Source organism: Amblyomma americanum, chromosome 5, assembly GCF_052857255.1.
Source record: "Amblyomma americanum isolate KBUSLIRL-KWMA chromosome 5, ASM5285725v1, whole genome shotgun sequence".
Classification (NCBI taxonomy): Eukaryota; Metazoa; Arthropoda; class Arachnida; order Ixodida; family Ixodidae; genus Amblyomma; species Amblyomma americanum.
Window position 1 is genome coordinate 54,322,035 of NC_135501.1, and position 25,397 is coordinate 54,347,431.

Consider the following 25,397-nt stretch of genomic DNA (forward strand, 5'->3'; position numbering starts at 1 on the left):
GGCGGTAGTTGAACAGCCTTTTTTCATCGGTCAGGTTTGTGCGGTGGCTGAATGGCTTCATCAAGTTGGTGGACAGCGGGAATGCCTGATCACACAATATGACCGGAGGCACTGCTGTGCCACCCATGATGGCACGTGGCTGACGGAACAGAGGGCCATTCACGGCTTTTTCCAGCTTGGAGCCACTGTAAACATGTGAATCATGGCAGCGGCCTGGCGATCCAACTCGTATGTACAGGAACCTGTAGCGGTGGTCTACAAGGGCAAGCAGGATGATGCTGTACCTGCAAATAAAATATGGGGTCAATATGACTGACACAATGCAAGTATAGTTATTACATGGCAATCGTGATTTCAGCATAACATTACAATGCATACAATATGCTTCTGCTTGCTCTCGGAAGAATCATCTGCATGCTATGAGGAGACAACACACTGCCTGACACTAGCGGTGAAAACATGTGCTGGGAATAACAGCGCTGAGACGAGGAACAAAGAAAGAAGAGACAATAGGACCGATGCTGCTGCTTCTTCTTTGTCCCTCGTCTCAGCGCTGTTATTCCCCGTAGTATTTACCAACTAGCTCAACTCTCCGTTTTAGTGAAAACATGTGTTTTGCTCGCAAAGTTAATTTGACACTCACGTCAGTAGGCACTTGCAATGAACCTTCACCGAAGGTCAGTAATTCACAACTGCGTCGAGGGCTTACCATACTATTGGAGACATGCACTACACAAGGGGACAAAATTACAAACGACACGAACACAAGTGCAGCGTGTGTTTTGCGCTTGTGTCTGTCATTTGGTCCCTTTGTGTATTTCAGCAGAGCATAAGTACCCGATACGATCAACCAACTGGCCCCTGCGTTAGCATTGTTGCTTACCATCCTTTATAGTTCCTGTAGTCCACGGCGTTTTCCTTGGGAGGTGACACGGGAAAGTGGCAGCCGTCCAATGCTCCGACTGCTTGCGGAAATTGGCACGCTGCGTTGAACTCCCTGATGTGTTCAGGCATGGTGTCCAGCGTCGGCATCTTCACCCAGTCATCTTCCTAGAGTTCAACAACGGCTTCGCATAGCTCGCGGTAGGCATGGTTCACTGTCGAGCGTCCGACGGAGAACAACTCTGCGATACTGCGTTCTTCGCTTGAAGAGCACAGCCGGTACAACCCGATGGCGACTCGCTTGTCGACAGGGACAGCTTCTCTCATGTTGGTGTCTTGCCGCTCAAGAAGCGGTCGCACAGTTTCTACAATGTATCTAAAGGTGGCAGTCGTCACGCGAAACGCGCACTTGAAGTACCTCTCGCCGAGCTGCGGCAGCGTCTCCTCAAACCACTTTGTGTTCCTGTCGAAACACCACCTTTCGCGGTTCACGGTCCTGCCACAAGCAAATATGGACGCGTTCAGTGCGCTGACATACACCAGCTCTTCTTCAATGCTATTCGCCTCGGCTTTCGACGCCTCGATGTCAGCATCAAGCTGAGCGATGGCAGCTATAAGCACCATGACCTCTGTCTCTGCATCTTGAGTGTGTCTCGCTTCGTCACCCATGGCGGTGAATAGGCACCAACACGCAAGATTACAGACCCGCCGTGAAGAACGCGAAAACACCCGATCTATGCAAGGAGCAGTAGGAAGCAAACAGTTTCTCCAGCGCGGAGTTTCTCCAACACGGACCACGGAAACGCCAGCGGTGTCAGTGTTTCCAGAGCGTTACAAAACTTCGACAGCAAATCGTACAAAAGAAAATGTCTTACAAGAAAAAGTAACAAGGCTTTAATAATAACTACAAGCTTTCTATGACTAAAAATAAGTCTAATATTACATTATAATTTGGGTTTGTAAAAACAATTTTCCTGTTTGTGCAAAATCGAAAGTAGCGATTGTGGCGCCACGCATCCGTGGAGTAAGACACGAGAACTATTTCAATGGCCATTGAGATTTGCCGTGTGGCAGCGACGAGTTCGATGGCGATTGAGAATCTCGAAGACCCTCGACTCGAGGGTGATTGAAACTGGCCGTGTGACAGGGGTATTAAATACAAAGTAATCACTGCGCCGTTTTTTGACATTTTATTTCTGAAATCTGAAGAAAAGGAAGGAAAACATACATGCAAACACACAAAATTGACACTATACCTTCACCACACATAGAATAAAAAGAAACTGGAATATACATATTGCCGCACTTAGTTTAGCCATCACGCTACTGGCTCACCCGTGCGGTCTGTCTTCGACCTTTGTCGCGCGCCGGACTTCGTCCTCTTCTGCTCGGTGCTAGGCCCTGCCGGCTACGCTCTGTGCAGTGTGCTCGCCAGGTACTGTTCTGCCAGGGATCGAACGTCCTACCGGCGTCCGTGACATTTTTGGTGCAGCTGCTGGGTACGATCTATGTACGAAGAGGTCCCAGGAACCTCCAGCGCTCAGCCACACCCCCTGGACACGACACCTGTCCACAAGTCAAGCCGCCGCTTGGCAGGCTTAGCTCCCGAGTACAATCCCCTCGCCGCGCCATCCCGCAAGATGACCTCTACGGTGGCCAGCCAGACCTTCCAGCAAACTGTGAGTCCGCCACCGCTGCTTCGTCATTCGCCTCGTACGCCCGCGCCGTTTCATGGTGACAAGTTTGAAGATGTGGAGGACTGGTTGGACGGGTATGACAGGGTCTCTGAATTTAATCTGTGGGACGAGGACCGCAAGCTTCGGAACGTCTACTTTGCCCTCCAGGACGCCGCCAAGACGTGGTTCGAAAACCATGAGTCCGCCATCCACACCTGGCAAGACTTCCGGCGCCAGTTGCTGGATACGTTCAGCAGCAACGAGCGGAGGGAGCGTGCTGAATTGGCCCTGCATTCGAGAGCGCAGCAGCCAAACGAGAGCGTGGCGATGTTCGTGGAGGACATGACCCGGCTTTTCAACCGCGCTGATCCTTCGATGTCGGAAGCCAAGAAGGTGCGCCAGTTGATGCGGGGCGTCAAGGAGCAATTGTTCGCTGGGGTCGTGCGCGATCCTCCGGCTACAGTCGCCGATTTTGCAAAGGAGGCGGCAGGCATGGAGCGCGCCCTGCAGCAGCGGTTTGCGCACTACGGCCGTTCCTCAAACATCACTGCTGTGGAGTGCCACATGCCGAGGCCCGGGGATGAGAACACCTCCCTCCGAGAGCTCATCAGGAGTATCGTTCGCGAAGAGCTGCAGAAGCTTCGCTCTGTGGAGCAGTTTCCTAGTGTCACCGCCATCTCGGAGGCTGTCCGTGACGAGATACGCCGCACGGTGCAGCCCACTCCACCGCCACCAGCGCCCTATGTGATGACATACAGCGAGACATTGCGAAGTCCTGCACCACCACCGCCGGCGTTCTACTCTCCTGCCCCTACTGCGCCGTCCCACCGATTCCCGCATACGACAGCGCTGCCAGACGGCCGCCCACCCGTCACGAAGGCAAACATGTGGCGAAAGCCGAACAACAGGCCCCTGTGCTTCCATTGCGGCGAAGCAGGCCACATCCGTCGTCACTGCCCGTACCGCCGGATTGGCCTGCGCGGCTTTTCGCCTGACGCACCCCTGCCGCGCTATGGTGAACAACCCCGCGAGATCGATCAGTACCTAGCGGCCAACGTCCCACCTGTACCCACTGCCCAATGTCAGTCCAGGTCACCGTCGCCTCGACGGTTTTCTTCACCAGTTCGCCAGTCCTACGTCCGGCAGTCCTCCAGCCCGCGCCGGGAAAACTGAGGACGGCGACCCCCGGAGGTAGGGCCGCCGTCACCGGACATAATGACGAACATCCTCCGCTCACCGACGTTAGCATGCGACCCGACCCCACGCCGCGACGACCTTTCGACGCCCAGAGACGCCTTCTTCGCTTGACGCCTCAATTGGACAATCTGAACGACCCTTAAGTCCGATGACTTTTCGACGAACGGAGACGCCTCCGCTTGACGCCCCAACCCGACCGCGAGAACGATCCCCTAGTCCGACCTCCCTCACACAGCGTTTTTCTGACGGTGACCAAGCTTCGGCTGAAATCTCGGTCATCGTTGATGGCCGCCGCGTGACTGCTCTCGTAGATACCGGCGCCGATTTCTCCGTCATGAGTCGTGGTCTGACGCTTGTCCTGAGGAAGGTGCTACGCAACTCCAAACACACTTATTTTGAAAATCTTTTTGGTCGCGTTGCAACTCGGGGAGACGCTCTCTGGCGTGAATTAAATAAACTTTTAAATCGCAATACGCACGAAAGTGGAGACCTCGAAATTAGTGTCAATAATCAAAGTTTTAAAGGAAGAGAACTAGCAAATAAGTTTAATGAATACTTTACGACTTTAGCGAACAGTAACCATGATGATAAAGCATCGTCCTACTTGGGTCTACCGAATGCCCACACTGCTTTTTTTGATGCAGTTACTCCAGATGAAGTGTATTCTATTTTTATGTCTTTGAAGAATAGCAAAGCGCGTGATATTGATGGCCTTCTTATCCGCCCCATAAAGTTTGTGCTCGAGCTCCTGGTACCTGCTCTCACACATATTTTCAATAGCTGTTTGACTACTGGTGTTTTCCCACAAAAAATGCAGCTAGCCAGAGTCACTGTTCTGTTTAAGTCGGGAGACAAAAATGAGTTTTCAAATTATAGGCCTATTTCTGTGCTGCCTGTCATATCAAAAGGATTGGAGAAAGTCATCTGCAAAAGAGTTGTATCGTTCTGTGATAAGCATTCTATAATATCCATCCAGCAGTTTGGTTTCCGACAAGGTATGTCAACAGAACTGGCCCTTCTCACACAAAAGGAATTTATTATAAAGGTTTCGAACAACGAAAATTAACACTAGGCGCCTTTGTAAATTTCTCTAAGGCATTTGACAGAATTAACCACACAACCCTATTTTCTAAGCTTGAACATTACGGATTCCGTGGAATACCTCTTGCCCTTTTACAATCCTATCTGTCCGCGAGACAACAAAGCGTTTCACTAAAAGAGGAGTCCTCAGCTCTACGCAATATATCTTGTGGAGTGCCACAAGGTAGTATATTAGGACCCATTCTTTTTACTATCTATATAAATGATATAGTAACAATAAGCAACCAGGCATTCTTTGTAGTCTATGCCGATGACACAAGTTTCTTTATTCAGTCAGAGGACGCTAGTGAATTATCGTCTTTAGGTAATATTACATTTAGTAAACTGTTAGAATGGGGTAAAGTAAATTCATTAGAAATAAATACGAAAAAACCAAGGCTATCCTATTTCGACCTGCGCAAAAAATTCTTGATTACGGTATTTGTTTAAAGATAGGCCAAGAAAAAATAGATACTGTACGTGAGGTGAAAACTTTAGGTGTAGTATTTAATGAACATTTAAATTGGGATGCACATGTAACAAATGTGCTTCGCAACTTGGCCAAGGCCTGTGGCGTTCTGTGCAGACTTCGTTACATTGTCCCACCTAAGATAAAGCTAATGTTATATAATGCCTTATTTACCCCACACATCAATTACTGTAGCCTTGTTTGGGCAACGACATCAAAGGCGAACATACACCGGCTATTTTTAATGCAGAAGAAAGCAATCCGTCACATTGCAGGCTTACCGTATGATGGCCATACAATAGAGCTTTTCTCAACATATAATATAGTCCCTGCAGTACATCTATACAATTTAAACTTAAGTATGAAGTATAAAATCTCGTTGGCAAAATCCAATAGATGCTTTCTCTCGTTTTGCCATCTCAGACAATCTTGGGATGTTCCTTACAACATAAGACACAGAAACATTTGGCTAGTCCCCTTTTCGCGCACAAATAACGGTTTTAATAGATTGGAACATCGCTTGCCAGTATTATTAAACACACTTCAAGACACAGACATGGACATAAGAACAGCGTCAAGACCCGCACTCGTTAAATATTTTAGGAATCTAACAGTATGAAGCAATAGATTAAGGATTGGCATTTCCATGTTGTAATTAATGAAACATTTCTGTATAAATACATTTGTCTTTGTTTCAGATATCATTTTTGAAGTATGCACATGTTGTATAAATTTTTGTGTATAGAGTTTTTATATATATATGTGTGTGTGTGCGTGTGCTGACTCGGTATAATGTTTTCTGGTGTACGCGCGTAAAATATTATTTGATCGTATTTTGTGCTGTAGTGCAAGAACTTCTGCAGAAACTAATCTAATCATTGTGTGTAAATTTTTGTGTGATTTGAAACCGCTGTACGCTGCCATCAAAGGGGGCAAGGGCCTTAGTCAAGCTGCTTAACTAGCAGCTTTTAGTCCTTGCCCTCACATTTTTTCTGTAACAGGATAAATGTGGAATAAATGAAATGTGAAATGTGAAAAATGTGAAAGGTACTGACACCTTGGCCTGGAACACACATCCGGACAGCTGGAGGCCATCTGGTGACACCGCTTGGCGTCTGCACCGCTAGAATGGAGATTCGTGGTGTCACCTTCACTGCCTGCTTCGCTGTGTTGGCTCATTGCTCGAAGGACCTCATCCTCGGGTTAGATTTTCTTCGGGAACACGGTGCGATAATCAACCTCCGCAAACTTGTGACGTTCTCACCTCATTGTGCCATAGCCCACAGCAGCGAGCCCGACAGGCCTGTTTTTCGCGTGTTTGATGACAATGTCACGCTACCACTACGCTCCAGTTTGTTTATTACGGTGGAATGCTCCAACCCACGCACTCCTCACGGGGTTGCGGAAGGTAACCTGTCGTTACTGCTGAGTCAACAAGTCTGCGTTGCGCGGGGTGTTACTTCCCTCCGCGGACTGCGAACGCAGCTTTTTGTTACGAACTTTAGCGCCGAATACCGCCACTTGCCGCAAGCAACCGCCATAGCCTATTTCGATGAAATTAGTGACTCAGTCTCCCACTGCGCCTGCTCCCTCAACGATACCCATGCATCGACGTCTGACGCCCCCGTTATGACTGACGTGAACCCCGACCTAACCGCCGATCAGAAACACCGCCTTCACATGATCCTCGACTCTTTTCGTGACTGCTTTGCGACCACTTCTAAAGTTCGACAAACATCGGTCGCTAAACACCGCATTGTAGTGGATGAAGGCGAGAGGCCTATACAACACCACCCCTATCGAGTGTCTGCAAAAGAACGGGAGGTGATTCGGAGGCAGGTTGAGGAAATGCTCCGCGACGAGGTTATCCAGCCGTCAACAAGCCCGTGGGCTTCGCCCGTTGTGCTGGTCGCCAAGAAGGATGGCACTCTACGATTCTGCGTCGACTATCGTCGCCTCAACAAGATTACTAAAAAGGACGTTTATCCGTTGCCCCGAATTGATGACTCGTTCGATCGCCTGCGTCATGCCCGATACTTTTCCTCTCTTGATCTACGCAGTGGGTAGATCGAAGTCGATGAACGTGACCATGAAAAGACCGCGTTCATAACGCCTGACGGTTTGTACGAGTTCAAGGTGCTCCCCTTTGGCCTGTGTACCGCTCCTGCCACCTTTCAAAGTATGATGGACACTGTCCTGGTTGGCCTCAAATGGCAGTCGTGTCTCGTCTATCTTGATGATGTGGTTATTTTCGCTGCGACCTACGAAGAACATCTCAAACGCTTGAGTGCAGTATTGACGGCCATCCGATCAGCCGGTCTATCTCTAAAACCCGAAAAATGCCACTTCGCGTACCAACGGCTTAAGTTTTTGGGCCATGTTGTGACACCTGAGGGTGTCAGCCCCGACCCCGACAAGACGGCTGCTGTAGCTGCGTTCCCGACTCCCACTGATAAGCGAGCTGTGCGCCGGTTTCTTGGCCTCTGCGCATATTACCGACGCTTCGTGCAAGACTTCTCCAGGCTGGCTGAGCCTCTCACACGGCTGACAAAAGACGATCAGCCTTTCGTCTGGGCACAGGAACAGCAGGACGCCTTCGAAAAGCTCCGCAAACGCCTACAAACAACGCCCATTCTTGCCCATTTTGACGAGGAGGCAGATACAGAACTTCACACCGATGCCAGCAACATTGGCCTCGGTGCAGTCCTCGTCCAGTGGCAAGATGGTGTTGAGCGTGTGATTGCTTACGGCAGCCGCACGCTGTCTCGGTCCGAGGCCAATTACTCAACCACTGAAAAGGAGTGCCTCGCTGTTGTGTGGGCGATAACGAAGTTCCGGCCCTACTTGTATGGTCGCCCGTTTCGGGTCGTGAGTGACCACCACTCACTGTGCTGGCTCGCGAATCTTAAAGACCCCTCGAGCCGGCTAGCTCGTTGGAGCCTTCGCTTGCAAGAATTTGATGTAACAGTTGTCTACAAGTCGGGCAACAAACACAGCGATGCAGACTGCTTGTCCCGTGCTCCTATCCCGTCCAGCTCTGATGACCTCGAAGATGACCCCCTCTTTATTGGTGCTCTGACCACGTCCGACCTCGCTCAACACCAGAGGGACGACACGGAATTGCGGCCACTCATCGATTATCTTGAGGGTACCGCCTCGTTACCGCCTCGTCTATTCGCGCGTGGCTTGTTGTCGTTTTGCTTGCGAGATGGCGTCCTCTACAAATGAAATTATGCCCCGACGGACTCTGGTTATCTGCTCGTGGTTCCAACGGCGCTCCGCACTGACGTTTTGCAGGCATGCCACGACGAGCTTCCTTCCGGCCACCTCGGGTTTTCTCGAACGATGGCACGAGTTCGTCACCGTTATTACTGGCCCAGGCTTTCTGCGACTGTCAAGCGTTATGTACGTACTTGCCGCGAGTGTCAACGTCGGAAGAAACCACCTTTCAAGCTGGCTGGCTTGCTCCAACCCATTGCTCCGCCGAGAATTCCTTTCCACCAAGTCGGCATGGACTTACTGGGCCTATTTCCCACGTCATCATTGGGTAACCGGTATATTGTGGTTGCCACCGACTACCTCACCCGGTATTGTGAGACGAAAGCCCTTCCCCGCGCCACTGGTGCTGAAATTGCTGACTTTTTCATCATCAGCATAGTCCTCCGCCATGGCGCCCCTTATGTTGTTTTAACTGACCGAGGCACAGCGTTCACGTCCACGCTTACTCAGGAAGTTATGCGGCTCAGTGGCACAAGTCATCGTAAGACCTCAGCTTACAATCCTCAAACCAACGGCCTAACCGAGCGCCTCAATAAGACGATCGCTGATATGATTTCTATGTACGTCGACGACGACCATAAGAACTGGGACGAAATCCTTCCGTACGTCACGTTTGCCTATAATACTGCCCTTCAAGAGACGACGGGGGTTCACGCCATTTCGTTTGGTACACGGTCGTGAAGTCGTGACTATGTTGGACACGATGTTGTTGCCCGATATTGCCCGCCCATCCGTTGCCGACGCTGATGCATTCGTTCGCCATGCAGAGGCTGCCCGCCGGCTGGCTCGGCAATGAACCTGCGTGCGGCAAGAAGTCGATGCTCACCGCTATAACCTCCGTCACCGCGTAGTCATTTTCCAGCCTGGCGATCAAGTGTGGGTTTGGAGCCCCATCCGTCTGCGCGGTCGCTCCGAGAAGCTTTTGCGCCGTTACTTCGGCCCCTACGAGGTACTCCGCCAACTCAGCGACGTTACGTATGAAGTGCGCCCGCAAGGGAGTGTTCGTTCTTCCAGACGCCCGCCGACATCCGAAATTGTGCACGTCGCAAGACTCAAGCCATACCATGTCCGCTAGGACAACTCTCACCACGTTCGGTGCCTGGGATTCTGTTAACACCAACACGTGGCTCCCCCTCACTGTCAGGCATCGAGTCGATGCCTTTCCAGAGGGGAGGCGCAATGCCGCACTTAGTTTAGCCATCACGCTACCGGCTCCCCCGTGCGGTCTGTCTTCGACCTTTGTCGCGCGCCGGACTTCGTCCTCTTCTGCTCGGTGCTAGGCCCTGCCGGCTACGCTCTGTGCAGTGTGCTCGCCAGGTACTGTTCTGCCAGGGATTGAACGTCCTACCGGCGTCCGTGACAATATTGTTACGTACTCTGCAGGCACTGAGTGAGTCCGGGGTGTTTATTTAAGAGATTTAGCGACGGGGCGCAGAGCTCAAACCGATCAGACCGACCAGCTTCCTTTTCCTCTACCCTTCTGATCTCCTCTCCTTCGTCGTCTACGCAAAGCACGTTACACTTCCCTCTACGCAGACGAAGCCTCCCACGGCGAGCTAAGCAGTGTCCCGAGGGCTGAAGCGTTTGAGCCGAGCAATATGCACCACATGGGTCTTTCGTGAGCATCGGCCGCTGTCACTAAGGCGTGAGACGACGTAGTTCAAATCACTGAGGCGCTCAAGCACAGCAAAAGTGCCAGTGTAGTGGGATAGGACCTTCTGACACAAACCGCGCTTCCGGAGCGGCGTCCACAACCGCACTCGATCGCCAGGGTCATAGGAGATAGGCTGGTGGCGAATGTCGTAGCGGTGTTTAGAGCGCTGCTGAGAGTCCAAAATGCGGAGGCGGGCAATTCAACGTGCTTCTTCAGCTCGGCAGAGTGTAGTGGCAATGGAAGGCTCATCGTAGATAGTGTTGCAAATGGGTCGCAAGCCCCAAGGGTAGCGTTGGCCTGGCGGCCTGGGGCACAGCTGGAAACATCCGAAGGTCCTGGCAAAGGATGAGTCGACTGCCAACAGAACAACTTGTTTATTCTAGCATCGCAAAAGAGCAGCCGGTCAGGGCGACCACATTACTCAACGGAAGAAATCAAAGCCTCTCCTTGGCGTCCGGGGCAGCTGCCTTTATACCCTCGGAGTCGAGGGCAAGAAGGAACGGCTCTGGATGAGGTGCACGAGACGGTGACGCACGGACACGTTGAGACGTGACGTGACGCGTCCGCCGGGCCGGTGCCGGTCAGACCTCCTCGCCTCCCAGTTGGGGAGCTCCTCTCCCTGGCTGCCGCGCTTTGACAAGCGTGGGCACCAACATGCACACACACACACGAAGACACGTGGCATTGAAACCTGCCTGGACGCGCTTGGCGGGAGGCGTTGCGGCAGCGCTGAACGGGCCAAAATGACCGCCACTTTGAACAAAGCCCCGGCGTCCGTTGCATCCGCGCCGGCTATACCGCGCGTCGTAGGCGAAACGTAACAGACCGCCCCGCTGGGAGAAGGAGATCCCGATGGTCAGGGGACTGCATCCGCTGTCCGGAGGGATGTCGCTCGATGATGCTCGTAATCGAAATCGGTCATCCCTCGGCGTGGCCTGAGCGCAGCGCACAGAGAAGGCCTCTTTCTCGGGTTCAGGTTCACACAGGACACTGCAAAGTGACTTCGGGAGAGTTGCCATTTTTGTTCTCGTTCCCAGCAAGCGTTAGAACTACGCCGAAATGCAACCGCTCAGTCAGCAAGCACGACACAACCCTCACTAACCTCTGCCAGGCTCTTTCCCCTTTTATACTACTGCCTAGTTCCTTACAGTAGTCAAGCAGCACTCAGAACGCGTCCACAAATGGGAAAATTGCACTAGAAAGCACGTCATCACTTTGAAACACTAAACAAAAGCAATATGTTAAAAATCCTGCCTCGGGAAGAAAACATCAGTAACAAACAACTTTGAGGCGGATTCCTACGTTAGGGGCCTCGACTTAAGCCATCGGCGTTACCGTTGAGACTCCGCTTTTTGTAACGCACCTCAAAGGAATATTGTTGCAAAGCGAGGCTCCAGCGCAGGAGGCGGCCATTTTTGGGAGAGATGGTCTGCAGCCATTGGAGAGGGCAGTGATCCGTCTCAATGATAATCCTCGAACCGGCTAGGTAGCATGACAATTTCTGAACGGCCCACACGAGACACGCACACTCTTTCTCGGTGGCGCTTTACGCCTGCTCACGACAGGTCAGCTTACGACTAGCATACAGAACGGGGTGTTCCACTTCTCCATTTTCCCGTTGGCACAGTACAACGCCCATGCCTCGCTCACTAGCATCGCACTGAACAATGAACCCTTTTGTGCAGTCTGGCGATCGTAGCACAGGCTGGCTTGTTAGGGCGCTCTTTAGGGCGCTTAAAGCTCTTTCCTTTGTCTCGCCCCAGACGACTGTTTGGGGCTCTGTTTTTCTTAGAGCATCCGTCAGGGGAGCCGCGATATCGGAGTACCTGGGGATGTACCTCTGATAGTAGCCGGCGACACCTAGGAACGACCGAATATTGGTCTTTGTGCGCGGTTGCGGGAAGTCTCGCACAGCGGCCACCTTTATTTCAGAGGGGCGGCGACGACCCTGTCCAATCACGTGACCGAGGTAGACAACCTCGGCCTGTGCTAATTGGCACTTGGGAGCCTTGACTGTCAAGCCCGCTTCGCGCAGGCGGGTTAGCACTGCCCACAAGTGTGCCATATGCTCAGACCAGGATGCGGAGAATATCGCTACGTCGTCTAAATACGGTAAAGCGAATTCTTCCTGTCCCCGCAACACTTTGTCCATGAGGCTTGAAAAGCAGTATGGTGCGTTCTTCAAACCAAAACTCAAAACTTTAGGACGGAATGTTCCCATTGGTGAAATGAATGCCGCATACCTACTAGCCTCTTCTGTAAGTGGAACCTGCCAATAACCCCTGACATGATCTAGGGTGAAAATAAACTGAGCGCTACTAACTTTCTCAAGGCGCTCCTCGATGTTAGGGATCGGATAAATTTGATCCTTAGTGATGGAATTAAGCCTGCGGTAGTCGACGCAAGGACGAGGTTCCTTGCCTGGTACCTCAACTAAAATCAAAGGGGAGGTATAATCGCTCTCACCCGCCTCAATAACACCGAGCTGCAACATTTTCTTTACCTCAGCCTGCATAATATCACGCTGGCGGGGTGACACCCGACACACGTTGGATCGTACTGGCTCTGGAGAGGTAAGTTCTATTTCATGAGTAAGGACAGAAGTCCTACCAGGCCTCTCAGAGAACTGACCTTGAAACTCTTGTAAGAGTTGGTGTAGTTCGGTTTTCTGCTCAGGCGACAGCGGTGCTTTACTGATTAAGTCACTAATGACCTGATCGGTGTCTTCCCTGTTCGTTCCCTGTTCGTCACTGAGCCTAGTCCCGGAAGCTCGACCGGAAGCTCTTCGGGAACGTTTACCATCATACACACCACTGCTTCCCGTTGTCTATAGGGTTTGAGCAGATTACAGTGGTAAACTTGCTGTGCTTTCCGTTTTCCTGGCAGACTCACCACGTAGTTAACGTCCGACAGTTTTTGAACAATCCGTGCTGGGCCCTCCCACTGCACGTCGAGTTTGTTTTTTAGTGATGTGCGCAATATCATTACCTCATCGCCCACCTCAAAACGACGGGCCCTGGCTGTCCGATCATAATAAACCTTGGCCCTCTGCTGGGCCTTTGCCATTGCTTCACCTGACATCTCCTGTGCCCTTCTTAAGCGTTCGAGGAGCCTAAGCACGTACTCGACCACGACTGGGTCGTCGTCCCTGCCTTCCCACGAGTCTCGAAGCATGCGAAGCGGAGACCGCAGCGAGCGACCGTACACCAGCTCAGCTGGCGAAAACCCCGTAGCCGCATGCGGCGCGGTCCTTAATGCAAACATCACCCCAGGCAGACACAGCTCCCAATCACTTTGTTGTTCAAAACACAATGCTCTCAACACGCGCTTCATGACGGAGTGGAGCTTCTCAATGGAATTCGACTGTGGGTGGTACACTGAGCTGTGTAACAGCTTTATCCCACACCTTTCGAGAAAGGCTGTCGTCAAAGCGCTAGTAAACACTGTGCCCTTATCTGACTGGATTTCCACAGGAAAACCAACTCGCGCAAATATGGACAGTAGTGCATTGACTATCTCAACTGAGCTGAGTTCTTTAAGCGGCACTGCTTCAGGGAACTTTGTCGCTGGGCAGATCACAGTCAAAATGTGTCTGTACCCCGTGGCTGTTACCGGCAGAGGTCCCACTGTATCCATAACGAGCCGTCTAAAAGGCTCCGTAATGATAGGTACCAACTTCAACGGCGCCCTCGATTTGTCCCCTAGTTTGCCAACCCGCTGACAGGTGTCACATGTCCTCACAAAGTGTTCTGCGTCACGAAAACACCCTGGCCAATAGTACTCTTGCAAGAGACGGTCCTTAGTCTTCTTAACTCCTAGGTGTCCGGACCACGAACCCCCATGCGACAAGCGCAACAGATCCTGACGGTAGCACTGAGGCACGATCAGCTGATCGAACTCCACTCCCCTGCGGTCTAGATACTTCCGGTACAGGACCCCACCTCTTTCCAAAAAACGAGCATTTTTCTTGGCGATACCTTCCTTGACATTGCAGCGCATGTTTTGTAGGCTGCCATCCTTTTTTTGCTCGGCTATCAAAGCCGACCGGCTGACTTTTAGCAACATATTAAGTCCATCTGACGTAGGCGCGATGAGCAAATCTGCAGATAGCTCTTCTAACTTTCCCGTGTCGGGCATTTCCTTTCCAGTACCTGGTGCCTTCAACGCTACAGGCTCAATTTTATTCAGTTCGGACGTGCTCTGAATATCAGCTTGCTGCACCTCCGACCCTTTCTCATTGTTCGACAACGTCGGCCCCGCAACTACCGCCTTCACAGCGAGCTCCCGAACTCTCGATCTGGTTAAGGCCTGAACGCTAGCCTCACCAAACAAAAGCCCCTTCTCGCGCAGGAGGTGATCGGACCTGTTCGAAAATAGGTACGGGTACTGGGGGGCAGCATAGATGACACTGCGGCCTCCATCTCAATTGCTCCGAAAGGTCCTTCAATAAGCACTTTTGCTACGGGCAGACACACGCTATGAGCTTCCACGGCTTGCTTGATCCATGCGCACTCGCCCGTGAACATATCTGGTTCTACATCCATTGTAGCTGCGGAATCACGAAGCACTCGGCACTCTTTCCCGTTCACGAGGAAGTCTCGCATGTAAGGCTCGAGAAGCTTCATGTTCTCGTCAGTGCTGCGTTATGACAAAAACACGACTTTTGTTTTTGTTTCTGGACACTGCGCCGAAAAGTGACCCGGCTTCTGGCACGTATAACACACGCGTGCTTGCCTCGTCTCGAGCCGCTTTCTGCGTTCGGCTTCGGCTGCCGCCGTCTCCTTACGTTCGGTCGGACTGCTTTCTCTCGCATCCGCACTACGTGTGTCCCCCCTTGCTCTCATGGGTGTGAACTTCGGCTTCTCAAACTTGGAGCCAAATTCACCCTTTTGACCGTCCTTAGCTCCGCGAGCCCGACGCGTCACGAACTCCTCGGCTAGCTCGGCGGCTTTAGCCACTGTACTAACGTCTGGCCTATCCAAGACCCAGTACCGCACGTTCTCAAAGTAACCAACTATAAAACTGTTCCAGCGCGAAACACTGCAGAATTTTCTCGTGGTCACCAAACGCTTTCTCTTCTTTGAGCCACTCCTGCATGTTTGACATAAACCTGTAGGCAAACTCTGTATATGACTCACTTCTGCCTTTTTCATTTTCCCGAAACTTCCGACGGAACGCCTCCGCTGACAGCCTGTACTTTTTTCGCAGACTCGATTTCACTTGGTCGAAATCCTCTGCCTCCTCTCTCTTCAAGCGAGCGATTACGTCGGCCGCCTCGCCGGGTAACAAAGTGAGCAAGTGCTGTGGCCACGTTTCCCGAGAGAACTCTCCTTCTCACACGTTCGCTCAAAGTTAACTAGGAACAAACCAATGTCCTCTCCAAGCTTAAACGGCTGCATCAGGTCAGTCATTTTGAACGATACTCGTTCTCCTGCACCGTGTGCCTGACTTCCATTACGAGCATGTTCCTTCTCTACCTCGAGACGCTTCATTTCCAAAGCGTGTTGATGGTCGCGCTCTTCTTTCTCTTTTATCTTTTTGTTCTTTATGTTCGCGCTCGTCTTTCTCTTTTTGCTCTTTACGTTCGCGCTCGTCTTTCTCTTTTTGCTCTTTACGTTCGCGCTCCTGTCTTTTTGCTCTCTCCTCAATGGTCTCAAGGCATTCCGACAGCTCGTCATCCTCAGCCTCCAACTCAAGAATAGCCCTTAGCAGTTCTGGTTTTCTGAGTTTGGCTGAGACATCCAGGCCCAACTCTCTTGCAAGCTCCAGCAATTTCGGTTTGCGCAACGACTTCAAATCCATGGCTGCTCCGAATGCTGCTTTCTCTACTGCCTACTATTGTCTTGCCGCAAACTAACCCGGCAGCAACGACAACCACAATTACCAGCTCTGTTTCTGACACTAACAAAAGCCTGGCAAAACTCAGAAGAAGAAAGTCCCGCACTCACCAAACCTCGCAGCCAAGAATTCAGCGCAGTCATTCCGCTGCAGGCAACCAGTCATCACACAGGGCTCGTTGCACTGCTCCCGGATGGTCGTTGTGCTGCTCAGCATACAGTCGACCGCATATCTTCGCTGCTGGCCTCCGTTGTCGGGATCTCACCGCTGGCAACCAGTTGTTGCAAATGGGTCGCAAGCCCCAAGGGTAGCGTTGGCCTGGCGGCCTGGGGCACAGCTGGAAACATCCGAAGGTCTTGGCAAAGGATGAGTCGACTGCCAACAGAACAACTTGTTTATTCTAGCATCGCAAAAGAGCAGCCGGTCAGGGCGACCACGTGTCTCAACGGAAGAAATCGAAGCCTCTCCTTGGCGTCCGGGGCAGCTGCCTTTATACCCTCGGAGTCGAGGGCAAGAAGGAACGGCTCGGGATGAGGTGCACGAGACGGCGACGCACGGACACGTTGAGATGTGACGTGACGCATCCGCCAGGCCGGCGCCGGTCAGACCTCCTCGCCTCCCAGTTGGGGAGCTCCTCTCCCCGGCTGCCGCGCTTTGACAAGTGTGGGCACCAACATGCACACGCACACACGAAGACACGTGGCATTGAAACGTGCCTGGACGCGCTTGGCGGGAGGCGTTGCGGCAGCGCTGAACGGGCCAAAATGACCGCCACTTTGAACGAAGCCCCGGCATCCGTTGCATCCGCGCCGGCTATACCGTGCGTCGTAGGCGAAACGTAACAATAGAGAGAGGAAGGATGGTGTCGATGCAGCGGGGGGGAACGCGAGCATACAGGAGGTAAAAGGGGCTGTAGCCAGTTGTTTCATGCCGTGCAGTGTTGTAGGCATACGTAATAAAAGGAAGGACATCATCCCAGTTCTTATGGTCAGAATCGACGTACATGGCTAGCATAGTGGTGAGCGTGCGGTTTGTGCGTTCGACGAGGTTGTTTGTTTGTGAGTGATATGGTGTCGAGTGACGAAAATTGCATTCGCAGCGACGAAGAAGTGCTTCGACAACATCCACAGTAAACTGGCGTCCACGATCACTGATGAGAACGCGAGGAGGTCCATGACAGAGAATGAGAAAGTGCAGGAGAAAATTAGACACATCGGAAGCAGTGGCAGACGGTATAGCTGCTTTTTCACAGTATCGGGTTAGGTGATCAACACACACGATCGCCCAGCGGTTGCCGTTCGCAGACCGGGGAAAAGGGCCTAACAAGTCGATGCCCACTTGCTCAAATGGAGTGGTCGGAGGTGTGACAGGGTGCAGCTGGCCTGGCGAACACGATGCAGGGATCTTGGAAACGCTGGCACTGGACACAGCTGGCTACGTATTGTTGAATCGTTTGACGCATTTTGGGCCAGTAAAAACGTTCTTGGGTGCGGTGAAGGGTCCGGACAACTCCCAAGTGGCCTGACGTGGCATCGTCGTGCATCAGTTGAAGAACAGGGATGCGAAGGCTTTCCACCACGACAAGAAGGAACCGTGCACCGCCGGGCGTGAAATTCTTCTTGTAAAGTAAACCAGCGAGAATACAGAAACGGGCAGTAAGGAAATGGCCGGCGGCGTCGAAGAGTGCTGTTAACGTCGTGTCCTTGCGCTGTTCAGTCTTGAACTGGTTCGCATCAGGAAACGTGGGTGAGACAAAAGCGAGGTAGTCGTCGAAGTTGTTGCCATCGCAAGCAGTCGTCGGAAGAGGCAAGTGCGACAGACAGTCAGCGTCGGCGTGTTGACGACCGCTTTTGTACACGACGGTGAAGTTGAACTCTTGTAGCTGCAAAGCCCAGCGGGCAAGTCGGCCACATGGGTCATGGAGATTCACGAGCCAACAGAGCGAATGATGGTCGGTGACGATGGTAAAAGCATTGCCGTACAGGTAGGAACGAACGCGTTGCACAGCAAAAACTACCACAAGACATTCTTGTTCGGTAACTGTGTAGTTTCGTTCCGACTTGCTCAATGACCTACTGGCATAAGCTATCACATGCTGATCTCCGCCGTGGCACTGGATGAGCACACCGCCAACTCCGACACCACTGGCGTCGGTGTGAACTTCGATGGGAGCAGACGGGCAAAAATGGCGCAGAATGGGTCCCGACGTCAGGAGAAATTTCAGATGGCGGAATGCAGACTCACAGACAGGGGTCCACTGGAATGGCACGTCTTTTTGTAGGCGGCAAGTGAGTGGGAAGGCGACGTCGGCAAACCGCGGAACAAAATGGCGAAAATACGAGCACAGCCCTAAAAAACTGCGAAGTTCCTTGACTGATTGCAGCGCTGTGAAGTTGGTGACAGCCTCAACTTTCTGGGGATCCGGCCGGACACCGTCCTGATCAACCAAGTGGCCGAGGACAATTATTTGACGTTCACTAAAGTGACACTTCTTAGAGTTAAGGACCAGGTCCGCTCTTTCAATGCAGTCGAGGACGATAGCGAGGCGGCTGTTATGTTCGCTAAATGTCTTCCCAAAAATCACGACTTCATCCAAATAACACAAACAAATCTGCCACTTCAGACCACGCAAAATAGTGTCCATAAATCTTTCAAATGTGGCAGGTGCATTGCATAGTCCAAAAGGCATGACATTAAATTCATACAGTCCGTCAGGTGTGATAAATGCAGTCTTTTCTTTGTCGTTCGGGTGCATTGGTATTTGCCAGTACCCTGACCTTAAATCAACCGAGGAAAAATATGAAACAGAGTGTAGACAATCGATGGCATCGTCTATGCGTGGGAGCGGATACACATCTTTTTTTGTGATGGCATTTAGGCGACGATAGTCTACGCAGAACCGCCACGTATTATCTTTCTTTCTCACGAGGATCACTGGGGCCGCCCAAGGGCTTGAAGATTCCTGGATAACTCCTCGGTTTATCTTGTCATGAACTTGTTGGTCTATTATCTCACGTTCGGTTGGCGATACGCGGTAAGGCCTTTGTCGTATTGGAGGTGCGGATCCAGTATCGATCACATGATGAATGTGAGAACAGGGAATGGGTACTGGAGGGTCTCTGGAAAAATCGAACACTGTGACATGCTTTGAAAGCAGTCCCACCAAAATGCGACGCTCGGTCGTGGAAAGGGACTTATTAATCATGGCCTGAACTTTGGACTCTTCACAGGGGTGTCCCGGTTCTTCAAAAGCGTGATCACTGAGCGCCGCAGCGGAAACCGACAAGCCTTCCTCGAAATGGGCAAGCTTCATGCCACGAGGTAACACGGCGGGCTCTTCCGAATAATTCACTGTCCACAGCGTGGTGTGGCCGCCACTAGTTACGCGGACTACGCAACGGGGCACGAGGACACTCTTCTTAGCACACGTCAGTGCAGTGGGTTCCACCACGGCATAGAAGGCATCACACAAAATTTTCGATGAAACAACCGGCACAAATCCGGCAGACATCGCCGGTACAACTGTGTCCTCTGACACAGAGAACGCTCCGAAATCAAGAGAGGAGCTTTCCACAAGAGCCGACATCAGAGTTGCGTCCAATGAAATCCCTCCAGTACGACAGTCTAATGTGGCACCGCACTGCTGCAAAAAGTCAATTCCAAGTATAACGTCATGTGTGGAACGTGACAGCACAGCAAATTCAGTCCTGAACACTTGACCACCGATAATAACGTTCGCAGAACAGACACCAAGGGGAACTAATGTTTCACCCCCAACACCCCGAAACACCACAGCCCGATCCCAAACAAACATTACTTTTCGACCCAAACTATTCTTGAAGTTCAAACTCATTATAGATACTGTCGCACCGGTATCTACTAACGCCATAGTTCGAATTACGTCGATAAGCACTTCAAGTTTGTTCTTTAACATAAACACGGGAAGAGGGATTGATGATATTGACTCGCCGGCGGCCTCACCTCCATCGGCCGCGCCGTCTAGTTTCCCGGAGGAGGCGAGCGGCGTCGAGGAGATGGTGAGCGTCGTTGACGTGAAGGTGGTGGTGTCAGGCTGCGGTCGGAGGCAGGTGAGGTGTTTCGCAGCAATGCCGCACGGTAGCTACCCCAAGAGGATGTTGGCGTTGGGTGCTGAATGTCCGCATCAGGGTTGAGGGAAGTGTTCGGCCACAGGCGATGGTCTGGTTGCATCGGGCCTCGGCGGCGGCAGTATTGGGATATATGTCCGGTCATGCCACAGCGGTAACACACAGGTGACGGGCGCCAGCGATCAACGTATGATGCTGCCAAGTGTGGTCAGAACGTTGGTTGTAATCATTTCGAGGCTGTTGTCGCGCCAAGTCGCCTGTGTAGGCACGCCGTCTTCCCACAGACTGGTAGGCAGACTGTACCTCGCGGGGTCTCCGATCGGCGAAGTTCTGCGAAACGCCAGCTGGAACCCAAGAAGTAGATGGTGTTGCGGGCTCTGCCTGCAATGCGCAACCATCTTGCTGGGCGTCATCCCGGCGCACAGGGTCTTGATACCGGGGGATTTCCTCGCGCACAATTTGGCGAATCATGTCAGCCAGGTGACATTCACCAGGCGCCCAAATTTCGGCACAATACGACGAAGCTTCAAAGCCTCGAACGCTCTGCAATGCTTGATGACGTCGGCCGTCGACTTCAAGCTGTCTTTGCTAATAAGGAAGTTGTATACATCTTCAGCAATCCCTTTAAGTAAATGTCTGACCTTATCTTCTTCAGACATCCGCGAGTTCACTAGCCTGCACAACTTTACGATTTCTTCAATGTACATGGTGCAAGTCTCACCAGGTAATTGGGCCCGTTGAAGCAACGTCTGTTCGGCGCGTCTCTTTTTGGCAGAGCCGTCACCATAACATTTCTTTATCTCTTCTGTAAAGCGTTCCCACGTGGTAAGAGAGTTTTCATGGTTATCAAACCAAATCAGCGCTGTCGCTTAAAAGAATACGACGTTGGCTAGCCTCACTGTGGCATCCCAGCCGTTATAGCGACTCACCCGCTCGTAATTAGTCAACCACTCGTCGATGTCTTCATCGGACCTTCCAGCAAAGGTGCGCGGTTCGCGGTGATGCTGCCAGTGGCCCGCCGTGGGTGCTGCTTGCTCGGCGCCGCCGTCCTGAGGCATATCCAGTGGAAGTGGTGGCAATCCGTGGTGATACCCAGCAACGTCCACCACAACTGTTACGTACTCAGCAGGCACTGAGTGAGTCTGGGGTGTTTATTTAAGAGATTTAGCGACGGGGCGCAGAGCTCAAACCGATCAGACCGACCAGCTTCCTTTTCCTCTACCCTTCTGATCTCCTCTCTTTCGTCGTCTACGCGAAGCACGTTACAATATGATTGTTTGTGAACTCAGGTACACTTCCTGAAAATTCGAGCGCTCTAGGTAAAAAAATCACATTTTCAGGTGACCTTTGAACTCAGTGCCCATGACGCATGTGCCAATCGGCGAAACAGTTGCGCGTTGTCGTGAAGCACAGGTGCACTTCACAGGTGCTGCAAAAAACATTTGTCTTGACTTCTTTCTTTGTGTTCTCATAGCACTGCTTGCAGTTCCTTCGGTTGTCAGCCTTCTCAGGCTTATGGCGAATCCAGTCGCGTGGCAGATAAGATATGCTGGCTGGTTGATCATCATCAAGATTCAAAATTTGCTTGATGAGCATCTCTCAGAAAGAAAGCTGGTCAAAGCGGGCACTCAGACGTAGCTCAGGAGTATCGGTGTACTCCTTCCGATGCTCTTGAAATATAATAAAACTTTTTACACAAGCTATATCTATGCAGTGAAAAAAGAGTGTTTTCCACCAGCGCACACATTTACGAAGCACATTGTATGTTCCAATTATCTGGTCAGACTTGTCAACGCCCAGCATACCTGCGTTGTACTCATGCACCAATAAGGGCTTTCTTATGGTCCTCTCGCTCCACTTGTTGCCCACTTTTGTACGTCTCTTTGCAGGCACATGTTCATTGGCTGTATGAATGGTGCTCATAAGACCGACAGCCCGACGGTCCTTCCACTGAAGAAACAAAACGTTTCCTTCCCTCGTCCAATGGATGTGTCCACGTTCAGCTTTCTTTTCCCATTTTGAATCTTTTAGATCGCCAGGGAAGCCTCGACGATCTTTTCTCGTTGTTCCACATGCCAGCGCTTTGCACTGAAGGAGGTGTTCGAAAAGGTGCTTCGATGTATAAAATTGTCCATGTAAACTGTGTATCCCTGTCCTAAATATTTATCACAAAGTTTACTGACTACATCAAAAGCCAATCCATGTGGTCCCGGTGTCTCCCGCTTGCCCATGTAAACGAAGAACTGTAGTGTGTATCCAGTTTCTGACTCAGCTAAAGCCCACAATTTGTAACCCCACTTCGTCACCTTGCCCCGAATGTATTGCCTGATTCCCGAGCGTGCTTTTGATTTCACCATCCTTTCATCGACTGCAATGGCTTTCCATGGCTGAAAAAGTCGTGCCGACGCCTCGTTGATTTCTCGAAGTAGCGGGAGTTCCTTCCGCAGTTTGCCAGCTGAAGCATCATCCTCAGGGTCCGAGACATGCAAAAAAGCAAGCAGGGACAAGGAACGCTTCCTGCTCATGATCTTCCCTGGGAGCTGACCGCCGTAGATTGTTCCGGTGTTCCAATACAAGTGGAGGCGAGGTAGTTGCACTATGGCCATGTAAATCAACAGCCCAATGAAACGCAACATCTCAGGGGGCGTGACCTCTAGCCAAGAGCCATCTGGCTGAGCATAGCTCGGCTTCTAAAAAATCTTCATCCACGCATACTTGTTTGTGTGTGCACAGAAAGTGGCAAACATGTCAGCGGTAAAAAACATCATGAACATGTCCAGTGCACCGAGAAACCTCCGCGTCTCACTCCGGCGCATCACGTCCAGGTGTACACCCGGCGCGCGTTTTGGTGAGAACCTGACTCGGCATGGTGTGTTTGGCAAAATATCGCCTCCGTATGTAGTTGACACCCTAAAAGAAAAACGTAAACAGGTGTCGTCACTTACAAAGCACGTGCACCGTATAACAACACTACTGATATTCGAAACTATGCATACCTTGCCACACTAGTTGAAGGTCCGGGCTGCGTAGAATCATCGCTGTCTGAGTCGAAATCAGACGATCCAATGTCTGCTACGGACGAATCATCACTGTCTGAGTCGAAATCAGACGATCCAATGTCTGCTACGGACTCCTCACTACTGCTCATACTGAGAATATTGCCATCAGAAGCAGCGGAATCACTTTGAGATCACTTCTTTTCCAGCGGCACGCCACGTGTTCTCAGCGCCAAGTCGCGAAAACTCCGCGCTACCTCCTCCGCTTTTTTCTTTCGCAACAACCTTCGTGCCGGAAGGCAAGAAAAAAACAAATAAAACGCGCAGTAGTTCTTCTATTACTGGCCAGATGGCGCCACGCTTCCGTAAGCGCAGAGTTTTTTTTTTTGGCGTGGCATTCAAAAACCATCGATCCGTTGCGTTCGATGCTCTATGGCGCGGTAAGGAAAGAGTTAAATCCTAGTACTGCCACGATGGCTCAGTGGTTAGGGTGCCCCACTGCTGAACCCAAGGATACGGGCTGAATCCCAGCTGCCGTGGCCGCTTTTCGATGGAGGCGAAAAGCAAGGCACCTGTTTACTACAGTGACAGTGTACATTAAAAAACCCAAGGTCATAGAAATTTCCGAAGCCCTTCAGTGTAGCATCCCTGAGTCGCCTTGGGAATTTTTTATACTAGCATAACTATGTTTAAATTGTGGCCCCATACCTTAAATAAGATACAGTTTAGCCTGTGTAGTTTTGACTTAAGATTTTGTGTCCTTTTGTTTTAGGAGACTGAACGGCAGTGCGAGTTCTGGAACAGCGAATCCGCAGATCCCGAAATGGATTTTCCTTGTTCGCCACAAATTTGTGCAGAGTCAAGTCAGCCAGCACAGCAGAGTGGAGCTGGGACTTCAAGGCCTGCAAAAAAGAGAAGGCGAAATGATGAAGAAATAGAACAAAGAAAAGTTCTGCTGACAACAACGGTGGAAACTCTACAGAGGAGTCAGCAACGCCTGGCAGCCAATGATGAATGCGACGCATTTGGCAGCATGATGGCGTATGCTGTCCGCCAAATACCGCCAGGGCCAGACCGTCTGTTGGCCATGCTAAATGCCCATCAGGCAGTTGCAAAAATTGATTTGTCGAGGCATAGTGTTCCAGTTGAAATGTTAAACGTCTTCAACATGCAGAAATAAACACAGATTTCTATTTCACCTGGACACAAGTTTCCACTGACAGCTAACTTGGCCTTCATTGCTGAAGTAGCTCTTGAAAACTTCTCTAGTTTCCCGAGCACTCCTGCTGCAGTTCCCGCCAGTTTTTGAGAGCGGCTTAGGGCCGTTGTACGATCGTTTCGGAGCGCCTTCCGCCTCGTCCGGTTCGGGACGGAGCTGGCGGATCCGCCTCGTTCGGCGAACGGATGGAAAGTTGGTGAACTTCAACTTTCTGGCGGACGAGCGCATCCGGCCGGGGACCGGATTGCAGCTATTGGCTGCTTTTCCCGTGACGTCAGTGACGTCCGAGCCCCTCCTCCCTCCGCCTCGGTTCTGCTCTGCCCCGGCCTGCCGGGGCAAGATGGCCATCCGTCGACTGAACTGGGGAGCGCGGCCTGGGCAGTGGCAGCGATGTCGCGAAGCATATTATATTGTACACATCTTGATATTACCAGTGTTCAGAGCGACTGCAAACTTCGCCGCGTTCAGCAGTGGCGAGCGATAGTTCCACTAGTTGAATTGTGTAATCATCTACGTTGACGGAGTTGACAGAGCGCCTCTTCAAACCGATGCAAACCTGTGCAGTGGCGGTGTCACGAAGTGTTTATTTCGAGCTGTTTTTGGTTTTTGCATGCGTTTGTAATTCCTGCTGCGGCTCTGCAAACCGACGCAAGACCTGTGCAATGGCGGTGTCACGAAGTGTTTATTTCGAGCTGTTTGTGGTTGTGGCAAGCGTTTTGAATTTCTGCTGCGAGTTATTTTCCTGTGCGTGCGCAAGTTTCACAGCATAGCGACAAGTGTCCGCGTAGTGAAAGTGATTATGGTCGGTGCGAGTGCTTTCCCGTCAAATCAGCGATATGTTCATCTGCGAAAAACTCGCGACGCCCGCCGTTTTCCGAATGTTGAAATGAACTTGGAGCTGTGCAGCTGGTCGCTTCCGTTGCGATGGCTGCAGTGATCGTGACCGAGGCGAGCCCACGACGTTGTTTCTGCTACATAGCAAACTGCTGCGTGTGCGACTT

General features: G+C 51.5%; 1 protein-coding gene across 3 annotated transcripts in view; it reads left to right on the forward strand.

The window, feature by feature from the left end:
- The window catches only part of LOC144132434 (uncharacterized), a 125,313-nt gene that overhangs the window by 4,920 nt on the left and 94,996 nt on the right, over positions 1 to 25,397 (forward strand). The window contains exon 3 of one of the 3 annotated variants that reach the window (XR_013314814.1): positions 23,950 to 24,375. The exons of the other annotated variants lie outside the window; for them this stretch is intronic. The gene's annotated coding sequence lies outside the window, so the exon portion shown is untranslated. Of the gene's footprint in view, positions 1 to 23,949; positions 24,376 to 25,397 lie in introns of those variants that run through there. 3 annotated transcript variants of the gene reach the window in all.